Source organism: Solanum tuberosum, unplaced genomic scaffold, assembly GCF_000226075.1.
Source record: "Solanum tuberosum cultivar DM 1-3 516 R44 unplaced genomic scaffold, SolTub_3.0 scf00515, whole genome shotgun sequence".
NCBI classification, from domain to species: Eukaryota; Viridiplantae; Streptophyta; class Magnoliopsida; order Solanales; family Solanaceae; genus Solanum; species Solanum tuberosum.
This window is the reverse complement of record NW_006239462.1, coordinates 174,886-188,308: the sequence shown is the minus strand read 5'-3', so window position 1 is coordinate 188,308 and position 13,423 is coordinate 174,886. Positions and strand designations below refer to the sequence as shown.

At 32.2% G+C, this 13,423-nt stretch overlaps 1 long non-coding RNA gene across 1 annotated transcript; it reads right to left on the bottom strand.

Moving 5' to 3' along the window:
* Nucleotides 1-8,825: 8,825 nt before the first annotated feature.
* Nucleotides 8,826-11,391, bottom strand: LOC102598141 (uncharacterized). Its single transcript, XR_368759.2, has 3 exons — nt 11,088-11,391; nt 9,320-9,444; nt 8,826-9,089 (listed from the first exon to the last, which is right to left on the bottom strand). It is a non-coding gene; the product is annotated as an uncharacterized lncRNA (long non-coding RNA).
* Between the last annotated feature and the right edge of the window lie 2,032 nt (nt 11,392-13,423).

Here is a 13,423-nt window from a genome sequence, read left to right as displayed (position 1 = left end):
TATATATATATATATATATTAAATTCAAAACTAAAAATTTAAAAGTGACTTTTTCGTTAAAGAATTACTTAAAATTAACATGATATAAGCATTTTTAAAATTTAAATTTTTTATAAAGATAAAGATCAATAATTAAATATTTGAATGATCTATTTTAAATTAAAAATAATTAAAATTCTTTATTTAAATAAAACAGAAATACATTTTAAATCGTGCATAAGTTAATATCACATTTAATTTAAAAATTATGATATTCAATCCGCGCAACGCGCGGGCACGAATACTAGTTAAATGTAATAGCCATAGTTTATTTTAATTGTAATTCGCAGCAAACATCCCCTTTTTTTTGCCATCTGATTCGATATACAATTAGCCACTTTCGGTACAATTAGCCATTTTATACATTTCGGTATAAAATGTGTTTTTGTTTGTATAAAGCGAAAGAAAAGTGTATATACAAATACAAATACAAATACATATATTTTCGTCCTATACACTTATAATTATACAAATACAGATCTTATTATACAAATTACAATGTATAAATAAATTTATACAAAACTGAACAATTTGTATAAAATTGGATGTTTGTAGCGAATTATACAAATCAAAAGCTCCATAGCAAATATAAAATTTGCTATGAAGCGCAATTATGCAAACTATAGCTATACCATATAAATATGATTTTTATTTTTGTTATATGTGAAAGTTGTTCATCTTTATTTTGTTTTGTTTTCATGGGCCGGGTACTTTTGGGCCTATCCATAGACATTTTCCTTAATGTTCTTTATTTATTCATTTTATCCTAAATAATAATAATAATTCAAACTCACAAAAACACAAATTTTAGCAGAGTCTTCTTCATCTAGTCAAACTAAAGTATACATCAAATAGTACAATAATGATAAAAGCATTTTAGGGCTTTTACTATAGAATGGAAATGATAAGTTTATAAGGTCTTATGAAACAAAAAAGATGAGTTTATGCATATAAAATGGAGATATACCAAAAGATATGTCTTCTATTTTTTAAATTAAGTATTCGAAGGTTAAGTAACTAGGGGCAAGATACAGACTTTAGAGCGTCAAGTCATACACAAACCAGAGTGACTTCACTACCTGAAGAAAGAAAGCTGCTTCAGCAGGGTCGAAGAAGACATGTAAGACACCGATGGGCCGATGCTTCTTTATAGTAAGGTGTCTAGAAGCATAATTTTTGACTTTTTTGTCGTGTCTTATGGGCATGTTCACAAAGGAAAAGGCTCTCCATGGGCAGCGTCTGCTTCGGCGCAAAGGAGAAAAAAAATTAAATTGGGGAATTGTATTTTAAATATGGAGAAGGCCTAAAATGCCCCTCAACTATTTGAATTGGTATAGAACTACCCTTTATCTACCTTTCGGCCGTCATATACCCCTTAATGTCAACCTTTTGGGTAAAAAATACTCTTATGTCTAACTGTTCATACTCATAAAGTGGATAAAGGGCAATATTTTACCAAATCTCATAGTTTAAGGGCATTTTAGGTCCTTTTTCGTTAAAATAATTTGAAGTTTCTTTATATCTGGGCTTGATTGGCCTAACTTTGGATTTCATAGTAAATTAAAAATTAAAAAAAATTAGTCCTCTACTTTCTACAACCCCCCCCCCCCCGCCTTAACCCTTCACTTCTTGTGTCTTCCACCTTTTTCCTTTTTGGATCCTGTCCACTATTTCAAATTTTAAATTATTTTTTTTCCAACTTAGGCCAAACCAAGGGAGAAAAAAGAGGAAAATAATGATGACATACATATAGAAACAACTAGTTCAACAAAAGATGATTTAATTAAGAAACTATGTACATATAACACATTTTTCTTTTGAGTATACCCAAAATTCAAAATAAAATAATAAATATAATCTTTTCTTCTATCCCATCTCAACCCCATCATGATAATAATACATTAATTTCAAGTTTAAGTCCCTGATATCCTAATTAAGAATAAGAGATTAAAAATAGAGGAAATGAACAAGACATTTGGATAATGATAGAAAATTTTATATTAATTAAAATAATTAAAAAATTAGATGGACAATCAATCGAGACGAGTATAAATTTTAGTCCGATCCTCATTTATGAGTTAATTTATATTAAATTGGGAGTTGATTTTGTTAGCGAAAACGTTAAAATAAAGAACAAGAAAGAACAACAATATTTAATGTGGTTTGGATTAGAATGACCTACGTACCCCAGAGCACAACTACTTGAATATTTTAACAAAGAAAGGAGAGATATCCCAAATTCGTCTAAGAGAATTGCTCTACTAACTCTCTACTCTTCTAATGTATTTTGCTATGAGTTTAGAATGATTTCAACAATGAATAATGACCTTCCTTTAATAGGTGCCAAACTTGGGCTCCAAACACACAATTATTTTTTATAAAATTTATCTTCCACAAATTTTAGTTTGCTCTCCAAGTTAAATTCATAATTGAGTAAATTGACACATGAAACTTTCATCCATTGGGTTTGACTGCACAAGGACCAAACCAACTCTTTCAATCTCCATATCTTCGAGTTGATTCCAGCTGAACCAAACTCAATCCTGCCATAAAATTTGTTAACCAGATAGCTTCTTTCACTGCCTTTGTTGCTGCCATATACTGCCTCTATTGTAGACAAAGCGGCAATCGACTGTAAAGTCGATTTCCAACTAACGAAATTACCAACGAAAGCAACTATGTATCCAATTATGGACCTGCTTCTATCAAGATCCCATTCATAGTCAAAATCTACATAACCGAAAATTCAAATACCTTTAATTTTTTAAAAGGTTAGGCCAACATTAGAAGCTCCTTTGAGATATCTCATTATCCACTTGATAGCTTCCCAATGTCTTTTTCTTGGATTTGCCATGTACCTACTTACCACACTTACAAATTGAGCAATATTTGATTGTGTACACACCATAACCTACATAAAGCTACCAACTGCGTTAACATAAGGAACCTTTGACCTATGCTCAACTCCATCCACAAACTAAGGCATTTGTAACACTGAAAGCTTGAGATGACAAGCTAACGGTATACTTACATACTTGATCATATGCATATTGAATCTCTCAAGAACCTTTTCAGTGTACCTCTTCTAAGAAAGATGTGCAACATCGTCTTCTCTTAAAATCTTCCAAGGATTTTTTTTTGCAACTCTCAAATTCTTCGTGTCAAATTCCTTGCTCAATAGTTTCTTCAAAATATTTATTTTTGTGATGTTGGTAGCAGTAATAAGCATATCATCAATATATAACAATAAATAAATCATAGAGTTAACAGACATCTTCTTGTGATACACACAACTATCAAATGCACTCTTTCAGAATCCATGTGTAATCATGAATGCATCAAACCTCTTGTACCACCGTACATGGAATTGCTTCAAACCATACAATGACTTCTTTAGTTGGCATACATTATCTTCATTTACCTCAGCTAGGAAAACTTCATGTTGATCCATATATATTGTCTCTTCTATATTACCATGTAAGAAAGAAATTTTGACATCAAGCTGTTGAGACTCCAAATCAAATTGTGCAATCAATGCTAGTAGCACTCGAATTGTGCTATGTTTCGCGATTGGAGAGAAGATCTCATTATAGCCAATTCCCTCTTTCTGACTGAAATCTTTTGCAATCAATCTTACCTTGAACCTAGCATCTTCCGCTTCTGGTATACCTTTTTTCTTTCTGTAGACCCATTTGCATTCGATTGTCCTCTTCCCATTTGGCCTTTCAACTAACACCCATGTCTATTTTTGTCAAAAGAATCCATCTTTTCCATCATGACTAACCGTCATTATGAAACATCCTTGCGAGAAGTTGCTTCAACATACGAAGAGGGCTCGATATCCTTAATCTTTTTTTTCTGCAGCTACGAACGCATATGCAATCAGATTTGCTTTCTCTATAAGACGTTCCAATTTTTGTATATGCCTTTTATCTCTTCTCTTCGCAATTATGTTTGGTTTGTTGACAACAAGTTCATCGAAGGTAACATCTCTACTAAATACAAATTTGACTAAAGACAAACACCAAAGTTTATACCCTTTTAATCCATCTGCATATCCTACGAATATGACTTTTTTAGCCCTTGGTTCAAGCTTTCAGAATTATGAATAGTTAAAGGATTCGCCCGGCCATACCTTATTTGGAGTCTCAAAGTCAATCCCTAATGTTGGAGATCAATTGACAATATGAGAAGTAGTGTGAATTGTTACATCCCAAAACACTTTGCACATTTTGGCTTGTTAGAGCATACAATGAGTCTTCTCAAGAACAATATTGATCATCCTCTCAGCAACTCCATTTTGTTGTGATGTGCCTGACCGCCTTATGTCTTATGATCCCATGAACCTTGCATAACTCATTGAACTCTTCACTACAAAACTCCAAGCCATTATGTACGAAGATACTTGATTTTTCTGTACATTTGATTTTCAACCAAAATCTTTCATTCTTTAAATGTTTCAAAAGCATCACCTTTTGCCTTCAAGAAATGCTTCAAAACCTTTCGTGAAAAATCATCAATGAATGTAAAAAGATACCTTTTACCTTCTTTCGATGGAAGATTAAAGGACCCCTTAAATCTGAATGGATGTAGTCTGGCACCCCTCCCATTTTTTGCTTGTCAGTGCTAAAGCTGACCTTCTTCTGCTTCCCTAAGACGCAATGCTCATAAAATTTAAGTGTGCTAATCTTTTCACTATTCAAAAGGTTGAGGTTGCTCAACATTTCCTATCCTCATGCACTTATATAACCTAGTCTCATGTGCCAAAATTTTGCCTTGTCATCATCAGATAACTACATGTAAATGTATTTACAGGGCTAACAATGGTGTTTCTCTGCTAGTGTGTAGAGGCCATCTTACAGCTTGGCCTTCGGCATGACTAAAAGGTTGTGTAGAGGCCATCCTACAGCTTGGCCTTCGGCATGACTAAAGACCTTTTAGTCACTTTGATGGTTCCTCATTCGCTCATATACATGTAGCCTTGTTTATCCAAAGTGCCTAGGGATATCAAATTCTTTTTTAGATCAGGAACATGACAGACTTTTGTAATAGTCCTCATGATTCCATCGTGGTAGCGAATTTGAACTGAACCAATGTCAACTATTTTTTCAATTTGCACTATTGCCTATTATTACGGTTCCTCCACTTGTCCCATAGTTGTTGAACCAATCTCTTTAGAATGTCATATATACAAAGTACAACCAGAGTCTAACACCCATTTTTTGTCATAGACTCCAATATTGCATGATATTGTTAGTACATATTCATCATCAAAATCATGTATCTGCTCAACAATGGATGCATTCACCTTTTCTTTGGACTTTGACATAGGACAATCTCGTTCAAAGTATCCCTTCTTGTGATAGCCCCAACACTCCACATTGATTTTTTCTCATGAGACTTTGATTTGCTCTTTCCTCGTTGTCTAGTACGTCCTCTCATAAAGAGCCCACTAGCTTTGTCACCTTTGTCTCCTTTAAAATGCTTCTGCACATCACAAGAGTTAAGTGCTTTCTCACTTGCTCAAGAGTGATAGGCTCCTTGCTATACATAATTGAATTCTCAATATCACGATATTTTGAAGTCAATGATAATAGCTAAGCACATGCAAGTTTCTCCTCATTTTTTTTAGTTGCAGCAGTCTGTAAGTCCATCAGAAGTTTATTGAATGCACTTAGATGGTCTTGCAACAAAGTATCCGACTCCATCTTAATTATATGAAGACATTATTTTTACAACATCCTTGTTGTCACCAATTGGTCCTGGTAAATCCCTTTCAGCCTTTTCGATAACTGTTTGGTCGTCTCTGTGGTACTTGTACTCACTTCACAAAGCATGTTAGGTGCAAGGGACAGTTGGATTACAGTCAACACATCTCCTCCAACCTTCTTCTTGTCAGAATACAATGTATAATCGGGGTACTTTTTGTCAATAGCATGTATTGAACCTTCCCTCCACAGTAACACTATCATGTGAATCTTCCATGTAACGCCTACTAAACCTATCAATTTCAAACTTCATGAAACTCAGTGTTACTTATTTTTTTTCTCTTCTACTACAAAGTATTTCAAAATACAAAAAATTAAAGTAATTCTTTTATGATGTGGAAGTTCAGACTGTGCTGCCATAGAGCATACTCAGACATAACCTTGGTTCTGATACCAATTGTTAGCAGAAACGTGAAAATAATAAAAAAAGAAAAGAATAATAATATTTACCGTGGTTCGGTTCAGAATGATCTTACGTCCACTAGAGAATAATTGTGTGTATATTAACAAAGAAAAGGGAGAGATCTCAAATACATCTAAGAAAGTTGTTCTACTAACTCTCTACTCTTCTAATGCATTTTGTTATGAATTTAGGATGCTTTCAACAATGAAGAATGACCATTCTTTTATAGGTGGCCAAACTAGGCTCCAAGCACAAATAAAAGAAAGAAATACAAAATTTGTCTTCCACATATTTTCTTTCATTGGGCTTGACCATACAAGGACCAAACCAACTCTTTCCAAAATAGGCTAATAGGAAGATATCATGAAATTAATAATTTTTAAAATATTATTTTCAAGTGCACCTGATCAAAATATAAATCATATGTGATTTTTATTATTTATGTGTGAAGGGTAAAAATTTGGATCAATCACATAAAGGAACATAATAAATAAATATTTAATTACTTTAGGGGTGACTGTTAAAAATAAAGGAAAATATGAGTAAAATGTTAATATCGAGGGTATTTTTAAGCCAAAAGATTAACATCATGGGTATTTGGGGACCGATAAGTGAATGAAAGATAATTTTGTACAAATTCGCATAGTTAAGGAGCGCTTTAGACCCTTCTCCGTTTAAAATATATTTACTTTTAAGAAAAAATTAATAGAGGAAAAGGTGTGAGGAGATTATCCTCTAAATGGACATACGTGGCTTTCACATTTAGTACATGAAATGCTTATAGGTAGATAATCAATGAAGTCTAACTCTTCAACCTTTCTAACATAGTCATAATATAATTATACTACTTTATGTATTTTTTTTTATATAGCCACAATATCTCGTTGTTAAAACTTATTAGGTAATCCATTTCATCCATGAAAATCATAAAGAACAAAACAAAATCTTTTATTATATGATATTTAATCTTTGCTTTCTTAGTTGCTTGTGAAAATTCAAGTGAAATGCAACTATCTATAGTCTGAGATAAGTACATGCATAACGATATTTTAAGTTCTTTTTGTATGTGAGAAATGAGTATACTGACTATTGAAATTAGTATAAAAATAGGTGTTCATCGAATTTTATATCATGCTAACTATTTTTGTTTAGTAAATGAGTGTTCAAATTTATATTTATAGATTGTGATATTCAAATTAGGGGACATACTGAACGAAATAGTTTTTTAAATGTCACGTGTATCAAAAGTGTGCAGTGAGCCAGTGATTGAGAAAATTGGTGCTCACCAATTTTTATGCATTTTTTGATAATTATTTTAATGAATGTAATGGATAAACAATATAATATATATGGATATAATATTTAATTTAGGTGATGCCAATTTATATTTTTGAAAATAATGATCAGCAGATTTTTTAAATAAAAAAGTCAATTAGTCAAAGTTGGTTACTAACTTTTAAAACAAAAATAAAATCATCTAACCTTTTAATTTTCTAAGTGACCATTCAAGTAAAATGACCTTTCAATTTTCAAGTGAACTGTTATTTATTTTTTAGGAACTCCAAAACTTCTACAAACCTTCTTCAAAGTTGAGAACAACCTAAAAAAATGAACTTCCAAGTTATGAAAAATCAATTATGCAAAATAATTATAGCTATAAGAAAAGTGCTCATTACCTGGGGATTTACCTGGGATAATATAGTAAAATCCTCATGTAATTTGATTACCTGCAAATTTTCTCGCAAAACGAAATTCGATGGAAAACCTTCGTAGGTAACTCTTACCTGCAGATTTATACAAGCCCTAGGTAATTTACCTGGGGAATTAAAATCCATAGGTGTTTTACTTGCGGATTTATCTGCGATAACTATAAAAAATTCTTGCGATTTTTTTGTCAAAATTTCTTATAAAAATGAAATTTCTTGCGGATTTTCGTAGAAATATTTCGCAAGCGATTCCCCAAGTAAATCCTTAGGAGTTTGGAGATGAAATTTTGTGAAACAAAAGGAAATTTCTTGCAGATATATATGAAAATATTGCTCAAGATAATTTCTATGAAAAGAAACCCGCAATAACCAACAAAAAACACAATTCACGTTATATCACTTTCATTCAACAAAAACCAGATTTCATAATTCCTATGAAAAGAAACTCGCAAGATCAATAGTAAATACAACTCAAATTTGAATCCTAAATAGTACTATAAACTATCTCAATCCTCATTATAGTCACTTTCATTAAAGTTGTCATGGGCAGAATCAATGTCATTCACACTATCACAGTCATCACCACTTTCATTCTCATAAGCTTGATTGTCTTCTTGAGATGATTGCTCATTTGTAGATGATGCGTTGTATACATGCTTCTTCAATAAGTCTAATTTTCCTTCCTCATCCTCTCATTTTTGTGACGCTCTTTCTGCAATTGAGCATTTAAGTCAACATTGGAAGCATTTACTCGAGATTTAATCATCTCATAAATTTCTCTCGATAAAGCTGATGTTGATTGTTTAGACGATGCCTTTACAGATCGACCCAGGGAGCCAAGACCTTTAACTCTTCCTTTTTTCTTTCCACCGACAGATTCCACCCAAATATTCATTTCTGTTAATTGAGAAAGTTGACTAGCTAAATTAGTTTCTCCTTCGATATGTGATGCCCTTTGAGGAGCTAATAGTTCTTGTTTCTTTTTGTTGAAATTAACTTGTAATAACTTGTTTCAAGCTGCAATGGGTGCAGTAGCATTCTTCAGCCATTCCATCTCAGATTGATTCAAGTAAGGAGCGAAGATTTCCGAGCATTTAGAGTGGTAGTCGTTCAACCATTGAATCTCTTCGGGCACAGAAGGCTAACATCATTCAACTTCCTCTGATATGGTGTCTACACCCAATAACAATAAAACATAAAAGAGTAAATTATTACATCATGTAGCATCTTCAGCATGAAAGACGGACAACATGCGGAGAACAAAACACCAACTTCCTTCCTTTTTTGTGGACCATCAAAGTGCAAAGTAGCAAGATATATACACATGAAAAAATATTTACGCATGTGTTCCACTAAGTGTGAGAAAATAGACATATACAACAATATAATGCTGAAAAACTTACCCAAGTTATAAGCTCAAATGTCAAGTAACCCTTGTCGCCAAAGTTGAACTTAGTATTGCCCTCTTTGAAAATAAGCACATTCTCCAATCTTATACCAAATTTCCCATCCTCGTAGTAACCAGGTTCTGGAAAACACTATCCCACAGTTAAGATCTTCAAATGTTGAAGCAAGAAAATCATGACTAAGACTAAAATTAGGAGAAGAGAATTAAGTTATATATGAAGTTGGCAAAATAAAATATGTGCATGGATATAAAAAAAAATATGAGCTTGAAAGAACTCGAAGCAATGCAGTCCAAATTCAGTACAGAAGAATGGGGACTGAATTTGTTGGAAATGCAGCAAGACTAGCAAAAATGTTTGTTGCTGCTATGTCGGAATTGGATAAGGAGGACTCTGATGGAAATTGAAGTCAGTGTACGGATTGAAATTTGAAGGGGTTATATTTAACTAGTTTCGATTTAACAAATACACAACTTTACTAACCTAAATACTTGAAGATTTTACACATGCTAAGGAATGTAATTGCACAAATAATATATGGATGAATATTGAGCATCTTCCTAACTTCATAGTCGAAAATGGGTGGAAGTAATAAACAATGAAGTAAAATAACTAAGTACTGAAAAAAGGACAGAAAATAATTAACTAGCTAAGAGAAAATCTTATGGTAGCAACTAACAAGCTTAGTATTTCTGACTTCACTTAATTATTTCATTTGGACCTTTATCATCCTCTTGATCTTACTGATAATGTGAGCTAAGTTGGAGTTCATAATTATTCAGGGTACATTCCTATGTCAAGTGAAGCTAACCTTCTTAACTAATAACCAATTTTCTATGGTTATTAAGATAAGGAGGATGCAATGAGTTTAGCTCTATATTCCATGCCTCTGGTTTGAAGTAGAAGCGTATTCTACAATCTATTCATATCATATTCATCTATTTGATTAGTATGGATCTCAATCATACGAGAAAAATGATTTAGAGAGCAGGAAATAGTCATCCCATGGTCTAACCAAGTAGCAAACCAGCACCAACAAGACTCAAACTCAAAGCAAAAGCTACAGCAGACTTGTTTTATCTTGAATTTTCCCTTTCCTGTCTTCCTCTTAATAGACTTATAATAACTAACTATATAACATTTCCAAGAAAACTATCATACCACTAAAAATCTACTTAGAAAACTGTAAAACGACTTTTGGAAAATGACTAAATATGTCACAATTAGATAAAAAGAGAAAAATAGTTATAACCAAATTTCAGTTTCTTTCAAACTGACCATTTTTCCATTAAAAGAGTACAAGATCTAAAGCACAACAACTCACATCCACACATTAAAACAGAAACTCACATCAACTAAGAAAAAATTAAAGATGAGAACAAATCGAAGAGTCTAGAACAAACACCATTTGCAGGATATTAAACTTCAACAAGCTATAGAGAAGAAACATAATAAGTACACACACTCATCTTCTCCAATATTTGTGGCAAGTTTACCCACCAACCACCATCTATATGTATGGGCATGGGTTGTAGCAATCTGTTTGACGATTACCCGAGGTGCGCACAGTAGATCAAAACACCGCCATCATAAATAAATAAAAACTAACAACATGACAAGCACCTAAGAAGAAATATAACTAATGAAAAACAAAAAATGAGCTAAATTTAAAACCGCAACAATTATTGACCTCACAGAGCTTGAAATTTGCAAAAACAAATCACTTAATGTTCATTCAAAGTGATTCAGTAAACGAAAATTTAACCTCACAGAGCTTGAAATTTGCATATTAGCCTCAATTTTTGAGTAGATTGGCAAGCAAATCTTCTCGATCTATAGTCCTTTACTTCGAAAAAGTCCTCTCGGAGAGAGGCATGAGGTCCGAGAGCTTTGATCTTGGAGTTTTGGATGAACCGTGGATGAGCTTAATCTACACGGAATTTTTCAATTGTTTTCATCTCTGCTTCTGCATGTGACTTTGTGAGAGAAGCTTAATGGGTTTGGGTAAGAGCTTTACTAGTGGGTTTGGCTTAAGAGAGAAGGAAAATGTAAAAGAATTGGTCTGAGCAGGAAGAAAAATTACTTTCCTAAAGTTTTTTTTATGTGTTTTTATAAATTATTATCAAAAAATATAAGTAAGTGTAAAAGAATTCAACCATCTAAAAGATAATAAAATGCCTAAATAAATTCCAATTATTTTCCAAGGTAATAAAATACATTGGTAAATCACTAAAAATAATTTTCAAACAATCTGAAATTTTCCTATAGATTAAAAAGGAATTTTTAATTTTTTTTTGGTCCATATACCTAGGGATTTACCTAGACATATTATTCCTGCGGATATATTTTCCTAGATAATTTCGTAGGAACTAATTTAGTGCAAAATGACACTAACTTTAGCTGCGAAATTTGTTGGGAATATACATTCCACATGTAATATATTCTAATATCGAGGAATTTAAGATTTTTCCAAGAAAATTCACAAGTGTTACCTGTGATAATATTCTCCAGAAATATCCCCATGTAATTCGCACTTTTCTTATAGTGTATTTCAAATTCATATTTTCATTAAATATTTGTACACATTAATATGAAGTACATGTTCAATGCTTACTCCCAAACACTAATATAATAATAAGTTTAGACAGGAAAAAATATAATTTATTTTCAAATTTTTCATAAATTAAAAAATAACTTGCATGCTTTAATTATTATTTTTAAAGTCAAAATTAGTATCAAAACTGATATCATTTATTATTTATAAATAAAATTAAGTATAATACATTGAATTACATACAATTAAAGATAAATGAAAATACTTTAATTACATTGTTTCATCGAGATTAAGAGTGAACTGAAGCTCTCTTGACCTCGATTCTACCCTCGAACTTGAACTATTTCAGCCTTGATCACGCAACAAAATTCAGGGACAGTGAAAACAATAAACGTCGGCATATTTTCGAGCATAATAGAGGTGTTTTTGGGCAGCTTTGGTTGTATCTTTTGTGACAGGAAAAAATCATCCAAAAACTGACCCCTTTGTCAATATCAAGGGTTGATAGTTATATAAAATAAAATAGGTTTCAATAGATTTCTTTTTGGCAGGATGTTTTTAATTTGAGAATTCCAAATCGAGTTAAAAAGAAATGTTTGGTGTTTGAACATTGTGATTTTGACAGATTTTATCCTCCACTTGATTTGACATGGATATAACATGAAAATGGAAGAAAGAAAGTTATGTCCATGACTGATGAGCCTCGTAATTTTTCTGAAAAGGAAAGAAAAGGAGAAAATATGGTTGATTGTTATCTTTTTGAGAAAGAGTAAAAGAATTATTTCCAAAGATGGAAGAAGGAGAAAAACGTTAGGAGATTTAAGAGGCATTTAGGTCATTTTGGGTAGATTAAATGAGGGAAGAACATGTAGTTCAAGTAATTTGGGGTCTTATGATTTTAATTTTGAATTGACCAATAAATAGTAGAGAGACACATGGCAGGGCATGTGTTGGTCATGGAAGACATAGGTAGACGTGTGGCAAGCATGTATTTGACGTATGTTTTGGAACATTAGAGCCTTAGGCACCAACGTGGTTGCTTGCATGGCTCTTATGTGGTGGAAGGGTGTAAGAGTGTGTTGTCGAAATGGGCTTCTTCTTGGGCCATTTAATTGAGTGAATTTTAGTTAGGCTAAATATTTGGTTTTTTCTTCTTCTTAAATTAGAGTTTCTAATTTAATAACTAATGCAATATCTTATAAGATAATAATTTACAAAATGAAAATATCAATATTACGATTTTATATTAATATAAGGGATAAGGGTCTGAAAAATACCTCAACTTTGGTCGAATTTGCTGTTGCGATACTAAACTTTCATGAGGACCTATTACCTCCCTAGACTATTTAATACCGTATTTTTTACCCCCTGAACTATTTAATAGTGTATTTTAAAGGTATATATGTGCCCACGTGGACACATTACTATTTATAATTTTGCATTATTTTTTATGTCCACATGGGCAAATATGTATGTTTAAAATACGGTATTAAATAGTCTAGGGAGGTAATAGGTCCTTATGAAAGTTTAGTATCGCAACAGCAAAT